General features: G+C 47.4%; 1 protein-coding gene across 2 annotated transcripts in view; it reads right to left on the bottom strand.

Annotated features, from left to right (window-relative positions):
* APBB1IP (amyloid beta precursor protein binding family B member 1 interacting protein) overlaps positions 1-3,761 on the bottom strand; it is a 137,221-nt gene extending 133,460 nt beyond the window's left edge. For both annotated transcript variants that reach the window (XM_066585670.1, XM_066585671.1), the window contains exon 1: positions 3,639-3,761. The gene's annotated coding sequence lies outside the window, so the exon portion shown is untranslated. The remainder of the gene's footprint in view (positions 1-3,638) is intronic.
* Between the last annotated feature and the right edge of the window lie 24,140 nt (positions 3,762-27,901).

Here is a 27,901-nt window from a genome sequence, read left to right as displayed (position 1 = left end):
ACAGCAGAAGCTGCGCCCAAGTTCTCTGCTATTCACTGCCTTCGCTGTAGATACCGTCGGTCGCTGCGTGTCGGTATTATTATATGAAATAACCTTGTGGATTTCGTGATGATTAATATTTTCCTGAAACCTTTTAGTTACTTCCCTTTACAAGACAGAAGTCCAAACTGGAGCTCACAGTATACAGTTCATTGTATGACCCCTTTATTAGAGACCCTGGCGGTCTCATAATTGGCGTTTCCCTGTATGATAATTCTCCCCGTGACCCTGGAGTTTTCCGTGGATCAGTTTCAGTGTGAATACACATTAGATGGGAAAATCCAGCGATCGGAGCGACTTCCAACAAGGCCGGGTCATCGGTGCTGGACTAGCCGGGGCCTCAGCGCCAACCACTGGGGTTTTCTCATACAACAATGTAGAGAATATACCAAGAATGGCGCGATCGAGGAAAACATCCAGTGAAAGGGGATCCTGTGGATGGAAACAACTCATCACTGAAAGGGGTCGGAGGAGGATGTCAGGAATCGTTCTGACTAACAGGCTGCACAGTCAGCTGAATACAACGCTGGAGCTCCAACTAACGTGTCCGAATGCACAAGTCACCATTTCAGATCACAGATGTGTTGTAATAGTCAATGACTAGCTACACCTCCATAGTTCCTGTCCTGCCACCACTGATTATCCCCTCTGACCCCTCCTGCCGGCGCCTGTGCTGTTGGAGGGTTGTAATCGGTCAGAGCCGGTGATAATCACTGGCGGTCAGACCGGAGCTACGGAGGGAGGTGAAGTACTTCCTAGTGGGTTTGCTGCCCCACTGGAGTTACTGGGGGCACTATCTCCAGTGGTGGCCTCTATTACTACTGGGGACCACTATTATTACTTGGGGTCACTGGGGGCCACTATTACCACTGAAAGCCACTATTACTACTGGGGTTGCAATTAAATCTATTACCACTCGGGGCTACTATTACTACTGCGACCACTGTTGTCCACTATTATCACTGGTAGAACTATTATTACTGGGGGCCACTATTATCACTGGTAGAACTATTATTACTAGGGGCCACTATTACTTCTGGGGGTGCTATTAACTCTATTACCACTGGGGGCTACTATTACTACTGCAACCACTGTTGGCCACTATTATCATTGGGGGCCACTAGTACTATTGGGGGTTATTATTACTACTGCGACCACTGTTGGCCACTATTATTACTGGGAGTACTATTATTACTGGGGGCCACTATTACTACTGGGAGTACTATTATTACTGGGGGCCACTATTATTACTGGGAGTGCTATTATTACTGGGGGCCACTATTATTACTGGGAGTACTATTATTACTGGGGGCCACTATTACTACTGGGAGTACTATTATTACTGGGGGCCACTATTATTACTGGGAGTACTATTATTACTGGGGGCCACTATTACTACTGGGACACAGTGGGAGTGACATAAAAAAGGCTCAAGGCGTAACGACTTCAAAAAATGGTGATGATGGTAAGATATAAAGATTTTATTATATGAGGAGTAAAACCAGCAGAACGAATGCGTTTCGAGGAAAAACCTCTTCTTCAGTAATTGCTGGGGCACAACATGCCGGATGGCTACGGTGAGTATTTAGGTTGCCATGCTGGCATGGCCAATAGGGAAACCATAGGGAGAGGACCGGGCTGCAGGCGTGGCACCCGGTGTCTGAAGGGTAGATAAATCCATTAACTATTTCACGTTGAAATAATCCATGAGTTAACCCTTTACTGCACCAATACAGAATAGGCAAAAACTGAATCAGCCTCACCTGCCACTGCGGCCCGACAGGTGCCAGATTACCAAATATTCCGGTATAATACAGGAAAGTGAACTGTATGGGGAGGAGCTAGCAGGAAGAAAGATAATAAACCAAATGTGACAACATTTCTCATGAGCCTTTACACCCCAGTAGAGGCTCCCTAGGGGATAATTCGGCTTCCAGTTCTCAGCGGCTTGTAGGGACCTCACCTGACCAGCAGTGCCGCACCTGACCAGGTTGCTGGGAACCAGAAGCCGGGGAGCGCTGACATTGGGAAGCCTTCGGAGAAGGTAAGGGGGAGCGCCGCATAGTAGGACATCAGCTGCGGATACGCAATTGATTTCTTGTCATAATCCATAGCAATAGTGCGAATTTTGACTGTATTTTTGATGCAGAAATTGCCACAGAATTTTTTTCTGTGGATGTTCCGCAGTGTTTGCACCACGTGTAAACAAGCCCTGAGTCAGCTTGAGGTATGCTGCCATGTGCACAGTTGCCTCAGTGGTAAGAGTGTCCCCCACAGTGGCCTCAGTAACAATAGTGTCCCCCACAGTGGCCTCAGTAGTAATAGTGTCCCCCACAGTAGCCCCAGTAGTAACAGTGACCCCAGTAGTAATAGTGTCCCCCATAGTGGCCCCAGTAGTAATAGTGGCCCCAGTAGTAATAGTGTCCCCCACAGTGTCCTCAGTAGTAATAGTGTCCCCCACAGTGGCCCCAGTAGTAATAGTGTCCCCCACAGTAGCCTCAGTAGTAATAGTGACCCCCGCAGTGGCCCCAGTAATAATAACCCCCTCAGTAGCAATATTAATCCCACAGTAACCGCAGTAATAATATTAACTTCCTCAGTATCCCAAGTAGTAATAATAACCTCTCAGCAGCCCCAGTAGTAATATTAACCTTTTGAGTAGCCCCAGCTGTGCGGATGCCTGAACCCCCTCCATCTGTAGCTGTGCAGCCGCCCGAATCCCCTTTGACCATAGTTGCGCGGGCGCCTGAATCCCCTCCACCCTGAAGTGTGTGGCACCCCAATCCCCTCCGTCCGTAGCTGTGCGGACGCCCAAATCCTGCCCAAATCAAGGTGATCACCCTGCTTTCAGGCAGGAACCCACCAAGTCATGTTTCGGTTAGGGACAGATTTCCTGTTGTGAGTCTATGTAGTTTATCTCTGTCTTGGGTGATGCCCATGCAGGGTATTGTGGTTTTCCCCTGCACGGACGTAACACAGATACATGCTTGTTCGCAATGACCTGTTAGTTTGCAGCCTGCCATGATTAGGTGTGATGGGTGCAGCAATAGAACATAGGGACGGCTAAAATACCGGCTCAAATGGTCCAAAACCAAAGTTGTAACTTAATAAGAGCATATTAGCAGCTACACGTGACCCAACACAAAACTAGCGCTAAATACCTGGGAACAGGAAATATTTTGTTACCTAGCGTTATTTGTGTATGAATAAGCATTAATGCCATTAGATCCACATGAGGTTTACTGATTTTATGCAAAGAAGGATAGTTTTTCTGGCCACAAACCAGAGTTTAAAGCGAACTAATAGTTATTCTAAAGGTTTGTTGTGACATAAGACATCAGGAATGAAGGGTTACAACCTAGGAATGAAGAGCTGAGAGATAACACTTTCAGTCTTCGCGCTCTGAAACATTATTACTCTAACTGTAAAGAATCCTTTCTAGAAAATGTAACAAGTGTCAGCATATCAGAAGCCGCTGAGATTCCCTCCATTACGGTACGGATTTTCAGGCATTTCCCCTTCTGTGAGAATCTGTCGCCATAAGTAACTCTTAAAGTTTAGCAGTAGCTACAATGTCATAAGATTGCTGATCGTCTTACCTTCTCTGTCCGTTGCGATCTCTCCTTTCTTGAAACGTAAAACAAAAATGCGCTTTACTTTTTAGACCTGAGTATTTGTGAGTCACTTGGAAACGTCTTTAGGTTAAACGTACCACCCCTCCCCCAAAGAGGAAGTGGTATGTCTAATTAACAAAGAGGGATGGTGTATCCTCCGCATGTTGTATCTTTCACAATCAGCGGATGTATATTTTGGATTTATTTTGTTTTTTAGCCATTTCTAACCAAACAAATTTAAAGGGGTAGAAAAAAGAATTTGCGTCTCTTTCGTCTTTAGGCCTCAATCAGATGAGGGGGGATGAGCTGAAATACTGGACACAGCAAATTAGTTAATTGTTGGATAACTGTTAAAGGGGTTTTCTGGGACTATACTATTGATAACCTGTCCTCAGCATAGGTCATCAATAGTTAATCAGCGGGGGCCGTCACTTGGGATCCCCACCAATTACTGATTGAAGGGACTGTGGCACTTGGGTGAGGGATGTTGCCTCTTCTCAGGCCAATGTCATCATGTCCATTGGTCACATGGACTGAGAGAAGCTCATTTTCATTCAAGTTAATGGGATTGAGCTGCAATACCAAGCTTAGCCACTATATGATGTACAGTGCTGTGCCTGGTATGGACTGAAGTGCCGCTGTCACTTCTATCAGCTGATCAATAGGGGAACCCAAGTGGCAGAACTCTGCTGATCAGCTATTGATGATCTATCTTAAGAATAAGCCATCAATAGTGTAGTCCCAGAAAACCCCTTTAACAAAATGGAGGACTACCCTTTTAAGCCAGGTTCACACAGAATATACCAGAACTACTAATTATTATGAGCATATTAGGACTCTATGATGCTGTGAGTTGGGGCATAAATGCATCCATAATATGCTTGTGTGAAGTCGGCCTTAAAAGCGTTTCCTGTCACACGGATTTATCTTTGGAAGATCCACACCAAGGTTTTTCAACTTGGATCTGCCAGTAATCCGATGCCGACCCTCCATTCCTGCTACAGATTTGCATGCGGATCCATACATGGATTCAGCCTCATTCAATGGGATAATCAGTGGATCCCCAGTGCAATTTCTGTATCACAAACTGACATCTGAATTATTACTCTGTGATTGTTCTCAGTGAGAAAAACCGAGTCGTCTGGTAGAGAAGATACTTTTTAATGGTAACAAAAATACATGATGTTACAGCGAGCTTTCCAACCTACTCAGGGTTCATGCTCGGGCTTAAATTATTACTATGGCATGGATTCCTACTAAGTTCAATGGGAGGCATGTAAGCAGGTTAGAAGGTATGTCAGAGAGGTAGGAGGTATGTAGGTGGGGTAGGAGGTATGGAAGACAATTAGAAGGTATGTCAGGAGGGTAGGATGTATATCAGAATGTAAGTAGTGTAGGAGGTATGCAAGAGGGGCAGGAAGCATGTAAAAGGGGCAGAAATTATGTCAGTGAGGCAGGAGGTATTAAAGGGGTTGTCCCGCGGCAGCAAGTGGGTCTATACACTTCTGTATGGCCATAATAATGCACTTTGTAATGTACATTGTGCATTAATTATGAGCCATACAGAAGTTATAAAAAGTTTTATACTTACCTGCTCCGTTGCTAGCGTCCTCGTCTCCATGGTGCCGACTAATTTTTGGCCTCCGATGGCCAAATTAGCCGCGCTTGCACAGTCCGGGTCTTCAGCAGTCTTCTATGGAGCCGCTCGTGCCAGAGAGCGGCTCCGTGTAGCTCCGCCCCGTCACGTGCCGATTCCAGCCAATCAGGAGGCTGGAATCGGCAGTGGACCGCACAGAAGAGCTGCGGTCCACGAAGACAGAGGATCCCGGCGGCCATCTTCAGCGGTAAGTATTGAAGTCACCGGAGCGCGGGGATTAAGGTAAGCGCTCCGGTAAACTTTCTTTACTTCCCTGCATCGGGGTTGTCTCGCGCCGAACGGGGGGGGGGTTGAAAAAAAAAAAACCCCGTTTCGGCGCGGGACAACCCCTTTAAGCTATGTAAGAGAGGTAGGAGGTATGTCATCGGGGCAGGAGGTATGTCATCGGGTATGTCAGCAGGGTAGGAGGTATGTCAGCGAAGTAGGAGGTATGTGAGTGACGTAGGAGGTATGCAAGCGGGGTAGGAGGTATGTCAGTGGGGTAGGAGGTATGTCAGCGAAGTAGGAGGTATGTGAGTGAAGTAGGAGGTATGCAAGCGGGGTAGGAGGTATGTCAGTGGGGTAGGAGGTATGTCAGCGGGGTAGGAGGTATGTCAGCGGGGTAGGAGGTATGTCAGTGGGGTAGGAGGTATGTCAGTGGGGTAGGAGGTATGTCAGCGGGTTAGGAGGTATGTCAGCGGGTTAGGAGGTATGTCAGCGGGTTAGGAGGTATGTCAGCGGGTTAGGAGGTATGTCAGAGGGGTAGGCGGTATGTCAGAAGGGTTGGAGGTACGTCAGAAGGGTCAGAGGGGTAGGCGGTATGTCAGAGGGGTAGGCGGTATGTCAGAGGGGTTGGAAGTATGTCAGAGGGGTAGGAGGTATGTCAGTGGGGTAGGAGGTATGTAAACCTGGTAGGAGGTATGTCAGAGGGGTTGGTGGTATGTAAAAAGGGTAGGAGTTATGTCAGAAGAGTAGGAGGTATGTCATCTGGGCAGAAGATATGTAAGCAGGGTAGGAGGCATGTCAAAGGCATAGAAGGTATGTAAGCAGGGCGGGAGGTATGTAAGGAGTTAGGATGTATGTAATAGGAGTATGTGGAATTGAAAAGAAATTGGAAGAATGTAAACAGGGTGTAAGGTATGTCAGTGGGGTAGGAGGTATGTCAGTGGGGTAGGCGGTATGTCAGCGGGGTAGGCGGTATGTCAGCGGGGTAGGCGGTATGTCAGCGGGGTAGGCGGTATGTCAGCGGGGTAGGCGGTATGTCAGTGGGGTAGGCGGTATGTCAGCGGGGTAGGCGGTATGTCAGAGGGGTAGGAGGTATGTCAGAGGGGTAGGAGGTATGTCAGCGGGGTAGGAGATATGCAAAATTGGTAGGAGTAATGTAAACAGGGCACAAAGTTTTTAAGTAGGGTAGGGGGTATGTAAGAGGCATGAGGGGTAGATAGGTGGGGTAGGAGGTAAGAAGGGCGGGAGGTAATTAAAAGGAGAAGGAGGTATGTCAGCAGGGTACTATATAATCAACCTTGTACGTTGTATCTGTCAGAGGATGTTGGGTGTTGTAGTTTCACGTCAGTCGGAGTGTGTGGAGGGTGGGGGGCGGCAATGACCATTCCTCTACACAATAATAATCCTAAAAAATGATCCTGAGAGAAAACGTTCCATCATCAGTAAGTCGTTCTTGCATTAGTTTCTTCAAATCTGCCATCACAACTCCGTCTCTGCAGAACAGACATAAGAATCTGAGCTCAGCGATTACTGGCAGGTATCCAGCAGCGCCGCGTGAGTCGTGTCAGCGCCGTCACCTCCAGCTATTACCATCCCATTGGTATTCCTGACATGTAGGGCCTTAGTGAAAGCTACATGATCCTCTGCCAGTGATAACAGAGAGCAGGCGCAGCAGAGAATGACATTATGTATTAGCTGACAGCGAGAGATCCACCCAGTGGCGGACAAAAACCCGAAGAACTGACAGAAAGCATTAAATGTCCAGCGTCAAGATAAGAGGAAACATTGCCGCGCTATATGTGCATGATGGTAGTCCTCACAGTCGCCACCTAGTGGAAACTAGATCTATCTGCCTACCTGTCTAATCCTATCCGGCCCTCTCATGATTGGTGCTTCCCTGTATGGAAAATAGCGCTGTAACCCCGGAGTGCGGCATAAAATCACGTGACAAGTTTTCCGCAAATCAGTTTCAGTGTGAATCCACATTAGATGGGAAAACCCAGCGATCGGAGCGACTTCCAACGAGGCCGGTCATCAGTGCTAGACTAGTCGGGGTCTCACTGCCAATCACAGGGGGTTTATTATGTACCAGTGTGGAGAGTATACAGAGAATGGCGCGATCGAGGAAAAGCATCCAGAGAAAGGGGATCCTGAGGACGGAAACAACTCGTCACTGAAAGGGGTCGGAGGAGGATGTCAGGAATCGTTCTGACCAACAGGCTGCACAGTCAGCTGAATACAACGCTGGAGCTCCAACTAGCAGACAACTTCTTGACATGTCAGACATTGCGACTTATCAGCCTTTCATGACAAATCCCAGGAACAGGCAGATGGAGGGAGTGACATCAGAAAGCACAAGAACTGCATATGGTTATCCAGTATGATGGACGCATGAGCTCTCAGTGTACTTCAGCTCACTTCCACATCAGTATCCCATCTGGATCTGCAGCTGGGGTCTCTTTACTTTTTTTAAACTTTTGTTGAGAAGCCTTTCGAGTTTGGGAGGTTTTTTCATAGTAAGAACAGGAACATCTGCAATGTTTCCTTCTCCTTTCCAAGCAGCGCAGTTCAGTTTTTTTTTATAGGTGCCTCTTTAAGAAACAAGTTGAAATCCAGATGTAGCAGAGCTAAGTGGGCTTTATTCTTAAAGTGGTTTTCTAATACTTTACTTCTGATGAGCTGCAGTCCCATAAAACACTCACATCATCAATCAGTGACTGCAGCAACTCATTTTAAAGTGCGAATTGCACTAAAGCAACAGTAAAGCCTGTGAGGATGGACTGGCTGGCAACTTGGTAACTCGGTAACTTGGTAAAGTTCTGGGCCCCTCAGAGATCACAATGCCACAGCTGATGATGTCGCCTCCCATTGATGATGTCATGATAGTGACATTTCACAAGTTACACGGCTGGGATTATAGCAAACCTTGACTCTGTAAATGTAGTGTGCCGGCTGAGTAGATTTGGGTGTTAAAGGCTTTGTTGGCACCTGTAGAACCGCTCTGAGACTGCGGGGCCTGAGGAGAGCAGCTGATTGCTCAATCAGGGGGTTATAGGACTGATTTAGGCAAGCGCTCTAGGCCCGAGGCTCTACAGGCCCATAGCCGCCCAGAGAGCCCCATTAATAATTCAGCATTGCGGTAAGATTGCAGCCTGCCCAGGCACACACCATCAGCCCCAAGGTACACCAAGTAATAAAGTACCACCATGGAGCGCAGCAGAGAACGGACACCAAAAATCTTGATCCATAGCATTATGCCAAACAGCCAACCTCCAATAAAGGAGTGCATGGAGGACAACGCCAAGCCGGTTACTCAGAAAACAATGTGGAAAACATGATGTATATTATATCACTTCAGCACTTCTTATAAAAAAGGCATCATTATTAAAATCTATCCACTAAAAGGTATAAACGCACATATGTTCGAACAGGGAGCGACACGTTACGGCAAAACTATGATCAAGGTTTAGGTTAGACCTGAAACGCGTTGGTACCCTGTTTGCACATATGTGTGTTTTTACCTTTTAATGGATTTAGTCTAATAAAGATTCATTTTTTATGAGATGTGCGGGAGTGATATATATATATATGTATATATATATATATATATATATATCATGTTTTCCATGCTACAATGGAACATCCGGAGCGGAGTCATGAAGAGTAGAATAAGTCGGCACCATCTCCTCCAGCAGTCATCCCAGCCATCAAGCTGTGTCTCCATCACTTAGTACGGCACTTCGAGGCGATCGGCTGGGCTGGATCTGCTGAGACATCACTGTCTAATAAACTAGAGAAAAGGCAGAAGATACCAGGGCTCAGGCACGACCTATAGTCCATGTAGACCTTCAGAACATCTGGTTGTACGTACGTTGAGTCAAATAAAGCTTTTGTAGAAGGGATGTATAATCCATATTATAAAATCTAACTAGCAATGTAACGTGTTTCGCGGCTCGCCGACCTCTTCATCAGACAGCTGGGTGACTATAGCTTATAGAGACCAAAGGTACATCGGGAAAATAGCCATTTAGGAGGAAAAAAGAGGCAAGATAAAGACAAAAAAATGAATAGTTGGAATGAAAGTACATTTATGTGTTAAGCATCGGAACAGATTGTAAGAAAATATATTACATTCTGCATTTAAAAAAATGTAAATAGCGCGCACTGCAGCGGGTTTATACATCCGGTAGGAGATACAGTGCCGGGGGTGCGAATCACAGTCATTGGCAGGATCAGCTGCGGTAGTGTGGATGGCAGATCATTTCTGAGGTATGTGTAGATCACATGGAATATAAAACAATCTTCATGTATATAAACAAATACAAAACAAACAAATGTAGTAAAAATCAGTACAAAACCTATAAATGATGTGTCCGTATATACATACATAACTCTTATGTTTTTGGAAAATCGGCGGGAAGGGGAAAATGATGGAGGGAGTTGTGGATGTAAATACAGATGGTCCCAATGTTTAGAGGGATAAACACCATGGATAGTATGTAGATTAGAGATGGGCGAGCACCCAAATGCTCGGGTCCGCGTTATTCGAGTCGAGCTTTTCGTAAAATTCGAGAGCTCTAGTCCAGTAACGAACCCCATTGACTACAATGGGAGACTCCAGCATTTTTGTATGTGGAACGCCGGGTCCCGAGATTTTTTTTTGTTTTTTTACTTGGTTCGTCTCTCTCTCTCTTCCCTGCCAGACCAAAAATTTTCAAATGATGCGCGCTGCGTCGTGGCAGGGAGGGGCCAAAACAGGCACGTCACAGCGGGGAGGAGCCAAAAGCTGAGGCGGGGTCAAACGCGATTTGCTGCTCATTCGAGTAACGAGCACCATCGAGTTCGCTAATACTCGAACGAGCATCAAGCTCGCCAGAGTATGTTCGCTCAACTCTAATGTAGATATATAAACAGTAGAGATGAGCGAGCACGCTCGGATAAGTCAGTTACTCGAGCGAGCCTCGCTCTTCTCGAGTAACTGCATTCTTGTCCGAGCGTGCTCGGGGGAGCGGGTGGGGGGAAGATCTCACTTGTCAGACATGGATTCACCTAGAGGGTGTACTGCAGTCTATTCCAACACAGGCTATATAGAATCAGAGGGTTGGGAAGTAATCTACAACAGTTGAGACCTGTAGGAATAGTTTGCATCCCATTGCAAACCATAGTTTGCTTTCTGTGCTTCAGAGCAGGGGACCTTGATGGGTTTTTCTGAAAAAAGCTCTGCTTTAAATCATAAATTCAGACTGTTATTGTGTTTCAGGTTAAAATGTCATAATATTTTTATGTTTTTAGCTTACTTTTGAACCATTTCACGTTATTTACTAGACTTGAACGGTGTAGGCTCCCACACACTTGCGTTTTGTTTTTTTTTTTAAAGGGCGCCCACCCAGTGGCGATTTTTTTCCCCGCGAAATTCGCAGCATTTTTTTCTCTGCAGGGGTCTATGGGACTTGTAATGTTAAAATTGCGATCGCGCAAAATCGCGATTTCGCGGTAAATTGCGATTTTGCGCGATCGCGATTTTAACATTACAAGTCCCATAGACCCCTGCAGAGAAAAAAATGCTGCAAATTTCGCAGGGAAAAAAATCGCCAGTGGGTGGGCGCCCTAAAGCTGCATTTTTTTAAACGCAAATGTCAATGGGACTTTCTAATGTTAAAAATGTATCGCACAAAACCCGCAAAGCACAAAGTTGCGATGCGTTTTTAACATTAGAAAATCCCTTTGACATTCGTGTTAAAAAAAACACAGCGTTAAAAAAAACGCAAGTGTGTAGTAGCCCTAATGTCAAAAATAACTGGAAAACTTGAGGTGTTCTAAAACTTTTGACAGGTTGGGAATATTTAGTAAGTTTGGTTCTATTATTGTATCTATGTAGTAAGCTTGGTTCTGGTACTGTATCTATGTAGTAAGCTTGGTTCTGGTACCGTACCTATACAGCAAGCGTCAGATGATTAAATCTTCAGACTGGTGGGGACCCACAATATTCAGGGCCATGATAAACTTAGTTTGCCAATTGCCTCAGCTCATGCTCTCGGCCCACAGGTCAATCATCTGATTTTGCCTGGGGGAAGCTACAACCACCCACACACTTTTCCTACAGTGGCCACTGCAGGGAACATGTAGTATTAGGCCGCCTGCAGCCGAGCGGAAATCCCGCCGCGGGATTTCCCGCGGGATTTCCGCTGCTGAAAGTCTGCATAGGAGTGCATTACAATACGCACTCCTATGCAGACGGCCGCGGTTTGGCCACGCGAAATCTCGCGCGGCAAACAAACCGCGGCATGTTCTAATTTTGTGCGGAGCACGCACTCACCTGGCCGCCGGCTCCGGTCTGCGCATGCGCCGGCTGCGCGGCAGCCGGCACATCAAAGAGCCGGGGCCGCCAGGCGCGGGTGAGTACGCGCTCGCCCCTGCAGGCTCTGGGGTCGGATCGCGCGGCGAGATTTCTCGCTGCCGGATCCGACCCGCTTGTCTGCAGGCGGCCTTACAGGAAGGCTATTCTCATGAATGACTATCCTGTAACACAAGGACATCACAAGGTCTGCCAGAATGGAAGCGGTTCTTACTGTTCTGGGTCATAGATGGAGGACCCCGTTTCATGATGGTCATTTGTTCTTGGCACAACCCCCTTACCTCCCAGCTGCCAGTTGCCTACATTTATGGTGCAGAGCTTATTCAGCTTTATCTTAAAGTCGTGTAACAGCAGCCTACAAGCAGACTGCAGGCTACTTTACATCATAAACCTGTAATCTGTGCTGCTTACGTGTGTTTACCTTCCAGCCCAACACCAACACGATGATAGAGAAACGCTCAGTTTGTACCAGACTGCAAAATAAAGCTCTTTTTTCTTTTAAGGGAAACAGCACCCCTTTTTCTCATTGGCTGTGTCTAGTATTGCAGCTCAGTCTCATTCACAGCTGCAGTACCAGATACAACCTAAGGACAAGAGTGCTGCTGTTTCTGGAATAACTGAGTTATTTTTTATGTAGTCTTAATGTCCTAATGTAAACTATGTTGAAAAAGTATGCCCACCCCCACCAATCCTGTACTGTCAGGTGATGTGTGAGCATTAGAGATGAGCGAGCATACTCGTCCGAGCTTCATACTCGTTCGAGTATTAGGGTGTTCGGGATGCTCGTTACTCGTAACGAGTACCACGCGGTGTTCTGGTTACTTTCACTTCCTTCCCTGAGACGTTAGCGTGCTTTTCTGGCCAATTGAAAGACAGGGAAGGCATTACAACGTCCCCCTGCGACGTTCATGCCCTATACCACCCCCCTGCTGTGAGTGGCTGGCGAGATCAGGTGTCACCCGAGTATAAAAATCGGCCCCTCCCGCGGCTCGCCACAGATGCATTCTGACATAGTTCAGGGACAGTGCTGCTGGTGCCGGAACTGCTATAGGGAGAGCGTTAGGAGTTATTTTAGGCTTCAAGAACCCCAACGGTCCTTCTTAGGGCCACATCTAACCGTGTGCAGTACTGTGGAGGCTGCTTTTTGCAGTGTTGCACATTTTTTTTTTTTTGTATATCGGCCGTGCAGAGCATTGCGCCCTGCAGTAATTATACATACTCCAGGGCCAGTAGCGGTGAGGCAGGGACAGAAGACATATATTATTGAATATAGGCAGTGGGCCTTTCCAAAAACATTTGGGAAAAAAAATCTATTTGGGCTGCCTGTGACCGTCCTCAGTGTACTGGGTCTCTGCTGGGGGTAGTTGTCCTAATTCATACGCAGCCAGCTAAGTGTTACAGCAGGCTTGCGCAAAATTATTTCCTGTCTCTGCTGTGCGTTCCGTAAGCGAAGTCAGCCTCCAACCACAGGCCAATAAGCGGCACATTTAATTACAGCGTTCTGTTTCTGCACTACTGGCAATACACCATGCTGAGGGGTAGAGGTAGGCCTAGAGGACGTGGACGCGGGCGAGGACGCGGAGGCCCAAGTCAGGGTGTGGGCACAGGCCGAGCCAGTGCGGTGGCCAGGGGTAGAGGCAGGGCCAGACCGAATAATCCACCAACTGGTTCCCAAAGCGCCCCCTCGCGCCATGCCAGGTGCTCTACGGTGTGGCAGTTTTTCACAGAGACGCCTGACGACCGACGAACAGTGGTGTGCAACCTTTGTCGCGCCAAGATCAGCTAGGGAGCCACCACCACCTGCATGCGCAGGCATATGATGGCCAAGCACCCCACAAGGTGGGACGAAGGCCGTTCACCGCCTCCGGTTTGCACCACTGCCTCTCCCCCTGTGCCCCAACCTGCCACTGAGATCCAACCCCCTTCTGAGGACACAGGCAGTACCGTCTCCTGGCCTGCACCCACACCCTCACCTCCGCTGTCCTCGGCCCCATCCAGCAATGTCTCTCATCGCAGCGTCCAGACGTCGCTAGCGCCACAGTTTGAGCGCGAGCGCAAGTACGCCGCCACGCACCCACACGCTCAAGCGTTAAACGTGCACATTGCCAAATTGATCAGCCTGGAGATGCTGCCGTATAGGCTTGTGGAAATGGAGGCTTTCAAAAGCATGATGGCGGCGGCGGCCCCACGCTACTCAGTTCCCAGTTGCCACTACTTTTCCCGATGTGCCGTCCCAGCCCTGCATGACCACGTCTCCCGCAACATTGTACGCGCCCTCACCAACGCGGTTACTGACACGGTCCACTTAACAACAGACACGTGGACAAGCACAGGCGGGCAGGGCCACTATATCTCCCTGACGGCACATTGGGTGAATTTAGTGGAGGCTGGGACAGAGTCAGAGCCTGGAACCGCTCACGTCCTACCCACCCCCAGAATTGCGGGCCCCAGCTCGGTGGTGGTATCTGCGGCGGTGTATGCTTCCTCCACTAAACCACCCTCCTCCTCCTCCTCCGCAACCTCTATCTCGCAATCAAGATGTGTCAGCAGCACGTCGCCAGCAGTCGGTGTCGCGCGGCGTGGCGTGGCAGCACAGCGGTGGGCTTACTCAGCTTAGGAGAGAAGAGGCACACGGCCCACGAACTGCTGCAGGGTCTGACAGAGCAGACCGACCGCTGGCTTGCGCCGCTGAGCCTCCAACCGGGCATGGCCGTGTGTGACAACGGCCGTAACCTGGTGGCGGCTTTGCAGCTCGGCAGCCTCACGCACGTGCCATGCCTGGCCCATGTCTTTAATTTGGTGGTTCAGCGCTTTCTGAAAAGCTACCCACACTTGTCATACCTGCTCGGAAAGGTACGCCAGGTCAGCGCACATTTCCGCAACTCCAAGACGGACGCTGTCACCCTGCGGACCCTGCAACATCGGTTTAATCTGCCAGTGCACCGACTGCTGTGCGACGTGCCCACACGGTGGAACTCTACGCTCCACATGTTGGCCAGGCTCTATGAGCAGCGTAGAGCTATAGTGGAATACCAACTCCAACATGGGCGGCGCAGTGGGAGTCAGCCTCCTCAATTCTTTACAGAAGCGTGGGCCTGGTTGGCAGACATCTGCCAGGTCCTTGGAAACTTGGAGGAGTCTACCCAGGTGGTGAGCGGTGATGCTGCAATCATTAGTGTCACCATTCCTCTCCTATGCCTCTTCAGAAGTTCCCTGCAAAGCATAAAGGCAGACGCTTTGCACTCGGAAACGGAGGCGGGGGAAGACAGTATGTCGCTGGATAGTCAGAGTACCCTCATGTCTATATCTCAGCACGTTGAGGAGGAGGAGGAGGAGCATGAGGAGGATGAGGAGGAGGAGGAGGGGGAAGAGACAGCTTGGCCCACTGCTGACGGTACCCATGCTGCTTGCCTCTCATCTGTTCAGCGTGTATGGCCTGAGGAGGAGGAGGAGGAGGAGGAGGATCCTGAAAGTGATCTTCCTAGTGAGGACAGCCATGTGTTGCGTACAGGTACCCTGGCACACATGGCTGACTTCATGTTAGGATGCCTTTCTCGTGACCCTTGCGTTACACGCATTCTGGCCACTACGGATTACTGGGTGTACACACTGCTCGACCCACGGTATAAGGAGAACCTTTCCACTCTCATTCCCGAAGAGGAAAGGGGTTCGAGAGTGATGCTATACCACAGGACCCTGGCGGACAAGCTGATGGTAAACTTCCCATCCGACAGCGCTAGTGGCCGAAGGCGCAGTTCCGAGGGCCAGGTAGCAGGGGAGGCGCAGAGATCAGGCAGCATGTACAGCGCAGGCAGAGGAATACTCTCTAAGGCCTTTGACAGCTTTATGGCTCCCCAGCAAGACTGTGTCACTGCTCCCCAGTCAAGGCTGAGTTGGCGGGAGCACTGTAAAAGGATGGTGAGGGAGTACGTAGCCGATCGCACGACCGTCCTCCGTGACGCCTCTGCCCCCTACAACTACTGGGTGTCAGAGCAGGACACGTGGCCTGAACTCGCACTGTATGCCCTGGAGGTGCTTGCTTGTCCTGCGGCTAGCGTCTTGTCAGAGAGGGTGTTTAGTGCGGCTGGGGGAATCATCACGGATAAGCGTACCCACCTGTCAACCGACAGTGCCGACAGGCTAACACTCATCAAGATGAACAAAGCCTGGATTTCGCCAGACTTCTCTTCTCCACCAGCGGACAGCAGTGATACCTAAACAATACGTAGGCTGCACCCGCGGATGGAAGCATCGTTCTCTATCACCATCCAAAACGGGGACATTTCTGCTTCATCAATCTGTGTCTAATATTCCTCCTCCTCCTCCTCCTGCTCCTCCTCCTGAAACCTCACGTAATCACGCTGAACGGGCAATTTTTCTTAGGGCCACAAGGCTCACTCATATTATTTTCCTAAACAATTTTTATACATTTATACGTTTATACGTTTCAATGCTCATTAAAGCGTTGAAACTTTCACTTGAACCAATTTTTCGTTACACTGGGCTGCCTCCAGGCCTAGTTACCACTTAAGCCACATTAACCAAAGCGATTAATGGGTTTCACCTGCCCTCTTGGCTGGCCATGGGCAATTTTTCTGACGTACATTAGTACTGTTGGTACACCAATTTTTTGGGGCCCTCGCCTACAGTGTAATCCAATTAATTTTTTGCCCACCTGCATTACAGCTGACGTTACATCAGCTGTGATGGGCACTGCAATGGGATATTTTTGTGTATCGCCGGTGGGTTCCAGGGAGCCACCCATGCTGTCGGTCCACACGGAGTTGTAACTACATGTGTCCACTTGTAAAGAACCCCAGTCTGACTGGGGCATGCAGTGTTGGCCGAAGCCCACCTGCATTAAACATGACATTACCTCAGCTGTGATGGGCAATGCTATGGGATATATTTATGTACAGCTGGTGGCTTCCTGGCACCCACCCATGCTGTCGGTCCACAGGGACTTCACAATAGGGAGTTGTACCTGCCTGTGTCTATGAATTAAAGGGGTTGTCCCGCGAAAGCAAGTGGGGTATACACTTCTGTATGGCCATATTAATGCACTTTGTAATGTACATTGTGCATTAATTATGAGCCATACAGAAGTTATTCACTTACCTGCTCCGTTGCTGGCGTCCTCGTCTCCATGGAGCCGACTAATTTTCAGCGTCTAATCGCCGGATTAGACGCGCTTGCGCAGTCCAGTCGTCTTCTTTTCTCAATGGGGCCGCTCGTGCTGGAGAGCGGCTCCGTGTAGCTCCGCCCCGTCACGTGCCGATTCCAGCCAATCAGGAGGCTGGAATCGGCAATGGACCGCACAGAAGCCCTGCGGTCCACCGAGGGAGATGATGCCGGCGGCCATCTTCAGCAGGTAAGTAAGAAGTCACCGGAGCGCGGGGATTCAGGTAAGCGCTGTGCGGATTTTTTTTTAGATCCCTGCATCGGGTTTGTCTCGCGCCGAACGGGGGGGCTGTTGAAAAAAAAACAAACCCATTTCGGCGCTGGACAACCCCTTTAAAAAGCCCGGTCAGGTTGGGGCATGCAGTGTGGGCCGAAGCCCACCTGCATTTAATCTGACGTTAGCTCTGCTGTCCAGGGCACTGCAATGGGATACATTTATGTACAGCCGGTGGGTTTCAGGGAGCCACCCATGCTGTGGGTGCACACGGAATTCCCATTGCGGAGTTGGGGATTCCCAGTTGTACCTGCCTGTGACTATTTATAAAAAAACGCGGTCTGACTGGGGCATGCAGACACCTTGACAGAATGAATAGTGTGTGGCACATAGGTTCCCCATTGCTATGCCAACGTGTGCAGCTCCTGATGGCGGTGGCACAGGATTATATTTCTCCTTGCTTCTGTACAGCATTGTGGGCTATCGCCCCGCCCCTTTTAAAGAGGGTCGCTGCCTAGCCGTGCCAACCCTCTGCAGTGTGTGCCTGCGGTTCCTCCTCATGGTAGACACACTTATAAATAGACATGAGTGTGGCGTGGCATGAGGGCAGCTGAAGGCTGCGCAGGGACAATTTGGTGTGCGCTGTGGACACTGGGTCGTGTGTGTGTGTGTGTGTGTGTGGGGGGGGGGTTGGGCAGCATGTAACCCAGGAGAAGTGGCAGCGGAGTGTCATGCAGGCAGTGATTGTGCTTTGTTGGAGGTAGTGTGGTGCTTAGCTAAGGTATGCATTGCTAATGAGGGCTTTTCAGAAGTAAAAATTGTTGGGAGGGGGGGGGGCACTCTTGCCGCTATTGTGGCTTAATAGTGGGACCTGGGAACTTGAGATGCAGCCCAACATGTAGCCCCTCGCCTGCCCTATCTGTTGTTGTGTTGTTCCCATCACTTTCTTGAATTGCCCAGATTTTCACAAATGGAAACCTTAGCGAGCATCGGCGATATACAAAAATGCTCTGGTCGCCATTGACTTCAATGGGGTTCGTTACTCGAAACGAACCCTTGAACATCGCGAAAATTTTGTCCCGAGTAACGAGCACCCGAGCATTTTGGTGCTCGCTCATCTCTAATGAGCATCTATATATATATAAAGACGAAAGCCCTCACTGACTCACTCACTGACTCACTGACTGACTCGCCACTAATTCTCCAGCTTCCCGATGTCGTAGAAACATGAAATTTGGCACAAGCATTGATTATGTCCAAAATAGGAAAAGTAATTGGGTCCCAACTCGATTATTCAATTCTAGTGCAAAAGAACTAGCGTCCAAATTTTATGTACGGAATCTAATTCTCTCACTTCCCGATGTCGTAGAAACATGAAATTTGGCACGAGCATTGATTATGTAATAAATAGGAAAAGTTATTCGGTCCCAACTTGATTATTCAATTCTAAGCGCAAAAGAATTAGCGTCCAAATTTTACGTATGTAATCTAATTCTCTCACTTCCCGATGTCATTTTATATAAAGGAAACGTTGCATGGTTACCTCCCCGTGGTGTTTCCTGGGTAACGCAAAGAACCATGCAAAATGGGGAACATATTTTTTTCTCGGTATCTCTAAAGTAACCACGACTTCATAAGATTTTCCGTGTGAACACCAGATAAACACCAGTACCAAATTAACTCGGGCGAAGCAGGGTATATCAGCTAGTTAGGTATAAAGGAGAGTATCGTTTTAGCATATCCCAGTACAGTCTGGTGGTGGGATGTCACCAGGTGTAGAGTGGAAAACGGGGTCTGTTGGGGGGGGGGGGATGTCACAAGGTGTAGAGCACACAATGGAGTCTGGTGGGGGGATGTCACCAGGTGTAGAGCTGACAATGGGGTATGGTGGGGGGAGAACACCAGTCTGGTGGTGGGATGTCACCAGGTGTAGAGCGGAAAACGGGGTCTGGTGGGGGGATGTCACCTACCAATCAGTACGGGACTTTTCAGCTTTGGGGCCTTTAGAGTCCACTGTTGGCCATGTTATTGGGCGATGGAAACCATCTGGTGTGTGCGGTGCCGCCACGTTCAGGGAGACCTCGTAAACTGGCAGAACATGGACAATGAAGCCTTGTATGAGCTATGAAGACATCTCCTTCCCTCGCTTTAGGGGGTCTCACAGGACATTGGAACATCCATTAGTACCAGAACCCTCCGTAGTGAGCGGCATGTAAAAGGTTACCATGGATGAGCGGCTGCACACAACATCCTAGCAGTGAATGCTCAGTGGTGCCTGCGATAGTGCTTGAAGCAACGGACTGTAAGTGAGTGGAAGCAAGTGCTGTGGACAGATGAATCACAGGACACCATCTTCCGGTCAGATATCCGCACTAGGGTGTGGTGGTTGCCTGGAGAGTGGTTTCTACGTGACGGCATCGTCTCGGTAGGGAAGTTTGGAGGAGGTTCTGTTATGGTGGGGGGTGTTTCTGCTAGAAAGGACGAGGATCATTAGTTATAGTGACATTCACCCCTATAAGCAACTACAATGCCGTATCCGTGCGCCCAACACACCCATCATCCCCCACATCACTTTCTGACGCTCTCCTTGAGAAATGGAGGAAAGTCCCTCCACACATCTATTGGAATTTGGTAGAATGCAGCCTAGGAGGGTTACTGCAATCATCGAGACCAAAGGCGGTCCAACACCATATGGAAAAATGTGAACAAAATCCAATATTATCACCTTCTATGTCCATCCCAATACTTCTGCCAACATGGTGTATCTGTCAAGGCTTGAGAAAGGATAACCTCCAGTCAGTGGGTAAGTAGACTGCGTTGCAATCATCCCTTGCCTCTCTTCATCACGTACTATTGCTGATATCAGAACTAAACCCACAAAGCCAAACAGATCAGCTACGGCATGTTGCGATCCGTGCTGCTTAGAGCTTTCCCGGCTCTCCATGACCTTCTATGAACGCTACTCTATATATACCGTATACACACTGTGACTTTATATTAGACTCTCCGTCTCAGCTCAGCTGTTAATCTTCTTGTCATGTCTTCAGGCTGCGACGCGTACAATGCAGCTCAGAGGAGACAAAAGTCACACGTGATTTTGGCCTATCACGACTTGCATGATGAACCTCAGACGTAGTAATACAAATAGACAGGCACAGATTTTGCCCACGAACACTGCAAGAGAAGACGAGGCGGAGGGCAGAACAGGAATATATGAGATCAGGCTCTGGATCCAGCACACTCTGCATCTTATTTACATTCTCGGTGGCTTCCCGACCTCATTTACATGATTGCTCTTTGGAGGAGATAAAAAGCTGACGAAGGAAGCCGGTTGTAGGATGGCTCTGAATAGTGAGCGGAGATAAGGTTCACTCTGGAGCAGAATGATAAGAGCCGTTACATATTACCTAGGCTGCTTGTGTCTTTGATGACGGTTACGAAGGAGAATCGTTACCACATCCATCTTCTCTGTAGGCCACGAGATGGTGCAACGGTTCTGCAACACTAAGCAGTCAGAAGAGCGGCAGGAGGAAGGCTGGAAAATAATCCGACATGTAAAATTCCTGAAATCTGAGATGAATAGAACTTGATGGATGCTGGATTATCACATGAAGTGGATCAACAGTCATAGAAACCTATTTGGGACTTAAAGAAGTTTTGCGACAAATATAAGTGGCATATTGGTAGGATGCACTATCCTACCAAAAGTAATTGGACCCCTGAGTAAGAATCACAAGTAGTATTTATTTCCATACGTTAATACTTAGTGGGGCTCCTTTGGCCCTAATGACATCAGATACCCTCCATGTCATATTTTCTGCTAACGTCTAATACACTTCAGATGGTATATCCTTCCATTCATCCTGCAAATGTCTAGCAAGTTCTCTCAAAGAAGGTGGCCGCTGTTCATATTTCCTGACTGGATGTTCCAGTTTGTCCCACAGATGTTCAGTAGGGATCAGGACTGTGCAGACAGTCCAATCGTGGAACATCCATATCTGCAACCCAATGTAAAATTGCATTGGATGTTTGATAAGCCGCGTTGTCTTCTTGGAAGTATGGCCGACCATTCCCAGAGTATTGCCACATTGTCAGCAGCACATTATATTATTGTCTAGAATGTCAGGGTATATCTCCCTGTTCATGGTTCTTGTCACTACAACCAACAGAGTGAGACCATGCCACGTAAAATACCCTCAGACCTTAACAGAACCGCCGCCATTCTTAACTGTTGGCACAACACGCTAGAAAGCGTTCTTATCATCCTCCACACCCAGGTACATTCATCTAATGTGTAGATGGAGTACTGTGATTCATCACTCCATAGAACATTTTTCCATTGCTAAACTGTCCAATGACAACACTCCTTGCACCATTGTAGATGGGCCGATGCATTGGACTTCGTGAAGGATGACTTGTGTGCAGTGGCATAACCTGTATATCCAGTAGCATGCAGTTACCATCACAGTCTATAGGTGACACCTCCAAGGGTCTGCATCTTATGTAGCATGGTTTAGGACACATGACATGATCCATTCTACTGATAGGAGTGTCCAAATACTTTTGGTAAGATAGTGTATATCATCAATGTCTGATTGGCTGGGTGGGGTCTGATTGGTATGACTCCATGATTGCTAGAAGGGAGAAACAGCGTGTCTTCAACTCCTGTTTGCTCCCCTTGGTTTTCTCTGAAGGCTGCATTGCTGGGTCATTGTGGTGCATGGTTGATTATTTGGTTGCTCTGACTCAAAATACCTGGAATCAATGGAAATCTGCCAAAACTGAGACTTATTGACCTCTGTTTCAGCAGATTTCATTAATGGAGGTCCTGGTTCCATGTAAGTTCCATCCAGAGACTCCATTTTGGGGGATTCTGATGAGAAGTCCATTGGTAGCCCTGGACAGATTAAAAATGAGAGGTGCACAGGCCCTAACAGTAAGAGTGACATACATTGTCCAAATAATATTAAATTCGGTTCGATCAACAGAGGTTATAGAATTATATATTCGACTCAAAAGAGTTTTTCGACATATACTGGTGGCATATCTATAGAATGTCTGATTGGCTGGGGTCTGCTTGGTATGACTCCACGATTACTAGAAGGGAGAAGCAAATGCCTGTTGGCTCCACTCAGCTTTGAAGGCTGAATTCTATTGAATGGTTGGCCAAGTTGTGGCCCCAGGAAAAAAGCCAAGCATGTAAGAGAGGCCCACATACCTAAGATGGGATAGTTTCCATCCAAAAGACCTCAAAAAGTCCATTGTCTACTGCCAGGCCATCAGATACAACCGGATCTGCTCCATCCCAACAGGCAGAGAGGAACAGCTATACCATCTTAAAAGGACATTTTCAATCCAGGGCCACCATTCCACTTCAACTGATGACCAAATCACCAGAGCCTCCAGAATGCCCAGAAGTCAACTACTTCAATACACAGAGAGGAAAGGAAACGGTCGTGTGCCTCTAGTAGTGACCTACAATCCACAACAAGAGGTACTAAGGAAAACTGCAAAGAAACTCCATCATACCTACACAAGGATGACCATCAGACCACCATATTCCCTGACCCTCCCCTTCTGTGTTACAGGCAACCTCCTAATTTGCGGAGCTTTATAATCAGGAGTGTATTGCCCTCGGACACACAAGAAGGAACTTATCTCTGCAACGTAAAGAGCTGCAAGACCTGCTCACATATACGGTCCGCGAACAGGATACGGATCCCCAACACACAGCAGTACTATAAGATCCCTGGACATTCACATGTTCCACGTCTGATGTGTGCCTGATCTGCTGCAGTAAATGTCCTGTTGGGGTAACTTTATGTTAGGGAAACAGGACAAAAACTGAACGCGAGGATGAGATCTCATCGCCACACAACTAGAGAGGGACAGACAGAATTACCTGCTGCTGAGCACTTTTCTAGTCATGGACACGACATAGAACACATGAAAGTCACCATATTAAAAGGCAATTTCAAATCACAAAACCATAGAAGAATTTGAGAGTACATATTTATAAGAACTCTTGACACTTTCAACAGAGGCCTAAATTCTTCAAGAATTATTAATGTGTGAGTGGGAAGTATGAGAAATCTATAGCAGAGATAACTATCTGGCCTGGTGACCCCCTAACACTAATTCAGGGACCATAAAACCTTCATACCTTTATCAGTTTTTAAGTATTTATTTGCTCATCCTGCTTTGGGATGTATCATTTTAAAGTGTAAATTAATCACATCCATGTCTGTGCCTTGTCATAAATATGTGTGTATAAATATGCATGCCTCTTCAGATCTATTTCATTATGCCTGATGAAGAACCCTGAGAGGTTGGAAAGCTTGCTGTAACATCATGTATTTTTGTTAGCCATTAAAAGGTCTCAAATCTACTAGATTACTTTGACAGCTGTGGCAGAAGTCCAGGATGCTATTTCATTGCCGGCCCCATTGAAAGCAGTGGTTTTTAGGCAACCCCCGCAGCATGATTTTTGGGAAATATAAGCCCTTCCCTGAAAATCATTCCTAGTGTGTGAAAAAAAGCAAAAAAAAAAATCTTTACTCACCTCTCCGCCGCTCAGGTGCGTCCTCCAACTGGCTCCCCTGCACTGCTGTCCAGCACTTTCAGAAGGCGGGGATTTAAATTCATTGATGAATAGCTAAGCACTGCCTGTAATTGGCTGAACACTCAGCCAATCAGCCCATCCCTTTCAGGAGGCAGGAATTTTTAAATCCCCGCCTGCTGAAAGTGCTGGACAGCAGTGCAGGGGAGCCAGCCGGAAGACGCGCCTGAGCGGCGGAGAGGTGAGTGAAGATTTTTTTTGCTTTTTTCACAGACTAAGGATATTTCAAGCCCTTCCCTGAAAATCATGCTGTGGGTGTTGCCTAAAAATCATTGCTTTCAATGGGGCAGGCAGCAGCACCAACCCCATTGAAAGCAATGGGATAGCATCCTGGACTTCTGCCACAGCTGTGACAGCTGTGGCAGAGGCTTTCTTCATCCCCACGGTTCCCGCAGGGATGAAGGAAGCTCCTGTCACAGCTGTGGCACAAGTCGGCGATATATTCCCTATGCTTTCAATGGGGCTGGCACTACTGCTGCTGCTGCCAGCCCCATTGAAAGCATTTGCGATATCTCAGCGTTTTTTTTGCACTGCGAGGCGAGTGTTTTCACCTGCTCTTGCAGCACAAGAAATAAAAACACCAGTGGGTGTCCACCCTTAGTCAGACTTCATCTGGAATACTGGGTCCAGTTCTGGGCACCCCACTTTAAAAAAAGACAGACAAACTGAAGCAAGTTCAGAGAAGAGTTACCAAGATGGTGAGCGGTCTGCAAATCATGTCCTATGAGGAACGGTTAAAGGATCTGGGAATGTTTAGCAGAAGAGAAGGCTGAGAGGAGACTTAATAGCTGTCTACAAATATCTGAAGGACTGTCACAGTGCAGAGGGATCAGCCCTATTCTCATCTGTACAAGGAAAGACTAGAAGCAATGGGATGAAACTGAAATGGAGAAGACACAGATTAGATATTAGACAGTGAGGGGGATGAATGAGTGGAACAGGTTGCCATGGAAGGTGGTGAGTTTTCCTTCAATGCAAGTGTTCAAACAAAGACTGGACAAATATCTGTCTGGGATGATTTACAAATCCTGTACTGAGCAGGGGGTCGGACCCAATGACCCCAGAGGTCCCTTCCAACTCTACCATTCTGGTATTCTAATATGTGATACGAGTGGGCATAAACGCTCTAGTGCCCTGTTGTACTGTCTCTAGCTTGGATACAAGATGTGATACAGGCAGGCATGGAGGCATATGGCGTCCTCCAGCATATTGCTCCACATTTGCTGAAACCGAGCCTCTAGATTATTTAAATCATAGACTGTGGAAGTTGGCATCTTAGATGGTCCCATACATGTTCGATTGGAGATAAATCTGGTGATTGGGAAGCCATGGAAGTGTGATAATATTGTGGAGACATATCTGGGACCCCCTTGTGTGCGGCCGAGCATTATCTCTTGCCTCTTGGAAGCCACCATGAGAGGAACACATGTGGCTGCAGGATGTCCTGAACATATTGCTGAGCTGTCATTGTCCCTCGTTCCACTACTAGGGGGGACCGACTGTCAAATTAAATCTGGATTCATTGCTGAAGACAACCACAGTAGTATTAACTACGTGCAAGAAAGTTAGGGCAAATCCTATTAATGGGCGAGCATCCTGCTAGTGAAAACGAAACCCTTGAAATCAGTTGTTTTGTTTCGGCCCATTATGCGGCTGTGATTATCAGGCTGCATAACGGGACACAATCACACCGATGTGAAGAAGCCCTAAGGCCGTGTTCCTGCAGGAGTTACCATCTGTGTCATTTTACATGAAGGGTCTTGCTCTATATCAAAGTGACTTCAATATTATATCTTTTCCCTTTTTTGCATTTCCTTTAGTCACCTTTGCATCGTTCGAGTTGTCTGGAATTAGGATGACGTACATATAGCAATAAATGTGTTTTCATGTGGCCGTAGAGGAGAAATGTAATGTTTCCATTGGTGTTTGAAGGATGTAGAACAGAGAAAAATCACGGAAAACTATGAAAAAGAAACAGTTGCATTTAATGAATACATTGTTCTGTAATTACGGAGTTCCTGCTAACCATCAGATCGCAGCAAGAAATGTTCTAGAGCCCATTGAAGGTCCCCGTAAGACGTGTCCGGACAATGCCAGAGATGGAGCAGTCGGAAAGTAACATGACCCAATACTGTGACCTGGAAAAATGCAGCCGGGACGCACTTCAAAGTGCTTTGTAATTAAAGGTTTGGCTGATTCAACAGCAAAAAACCCTTCGGATATCAGAATTTCTGCACGGCGATTTGTTTTGTGAAGTTCTGTAGATTGCAATTAATTACATGATGGAAAAAAACAGCATTTTGTAGTTACCGAACAGCACAAATATGAGAAGTCTCTGAGCTACATCCATCCGCAAAAGGTAATGCTACATGATAAATGTACACTAAGCTAACTGAAGTATTTGGACCCCCATATCAGAATAATGGATCTTATTAGTATACAACTTGTCCCAAGTCATGCTACATAAGATGCAGATCCTTGCAGACCCGTGGAGGTGTCAGCCATGGTTTGTGATGCGTCCTGCATACTATTGGATATACCAGTTGGGCTACATCCGCACGGGCGAGACGCACAAAACTCGCACCAATATGAACTCTATTCTTTTGAATGGACTTATTCACATGAGCGATTTTGGCCCCTGCAGCAATGCTGTGAGGCTAAAAATCGCAGCAAGTTCTTTCTTTCTGCGCTCTCTCTAGCTCATTGTTTTTAATGGCACTTTAAAAGACATTGCATGGCGTTCAATGCGCATGTGAGTGCGATGTGATGTTTCCCATTGAAATTAATGAGCAACACTTGTGATCCTCTGGGAATCACAGAAGTGATGTGGGGAGTTTGTAAATCACTGTGAACAGCACACATTGGCAAGCGTGATATCAGACCGATTTTCTCGTCTCGATATGGCACTCGCCATGTGAATGTAGCCTCGTGTCCCTGTACACAAGCCATCCATCACACAGTGTAATGCACGTCGAGTCAGGACGCATGAACACTGTACATCTTCTTTAAGAGAACTCAACGGACATTTGCAGGGTGAATGGAGGAAAACACCAGCTGCAGAGCATCAGGCACTAGTAGAAAGTATGCCACAGAGAGTATCCGATAATATTAGGGCCAAAGGAGCCCCAGTAAATGTTAACATATGGAAATAAAAACTAATTTAGCTTTCTGCTCAGAGGTTATATAACTTTTCATAGGATACGTTCCGATGTTTCCATCCACAGGGGGTTGTGTAATATATCATTCCAAAGCCATAGACAAAGATATGGGATTATTGTAACATCCTCCAATCTTGCAATGCATTTTCACATGATGCAGATATGTTGGAAACATTTTTTGTGATTGACCCATCCCTGCCATTGCAAAGATTCATGCACATGGTGCAGACCTATACCCCCTTCAGATATACGGAACTGATGGTCTGCAACAAATTTGCAGCATGTGAATTCACTGTGAATACTTGACTGCATCAATGTGAAACATCTTTGACCAATCTATAAAAGTTCTTCAACAACCAATTTAGCAAACTATTTTCTAGACCTTGCTATGCGTACAGGGCCGTTGTCATTGTGAAAAAGGAAAGGATCTTCCAAAAACTTGGAATTTTCTAGAATATCATCTCTGTAATGTTAAATGGTCACTTTTTCAAAAACTTGCATTTATGTGATAAGTAGCAGAAGTGCAAATTACTTTATTTTTCTAAAATTAGTTTTTTATGTTGAAAAAAACATCTAAAGTGCTGGACACTAGGGGGCTCCCTTTCTTCCAATTTGCAACCCACTGCCTGTTGTCAAGTGAAGTCTGTCTGTAGTAATAGTGCTAACAAGATGGAGCACAGGAAGTGAAGAAGGGTGATGATTAGAGAGGAGCGAGCGTACTCGTCCGAGCTTGATGCTCGTCCAAGCTTGATGCTCGTTCGAGTATTAGGGTGTTCGAGATGCTCGTTACTAGAGGCGAGTACCACGCGGTGCTCGACTCCATTACATTTCCTTCCCTGAGAAATGTGCGCGCTTTTCTG

This window comes from Eleutherodactylus coqui, chromosome 12, assembly GCF_035609145.1.
Source record: "Eleutherodactylus coqui strain aEleCoq1 chromosome 12, aEleCoq1.hap1, whole genome shotgun sequence".
Lineage (NCBI taxonomy): Eukaryota > Metazoa > Chordata > Amphibia > Anura > Eleutherodactylidae > Eleutherodactylus > Eleutherodactylus coqui.
Note: the sequence above shows the minus strand (reverse complement) of the source record. Positions and strands in the feature narration are given on the sequence as shown.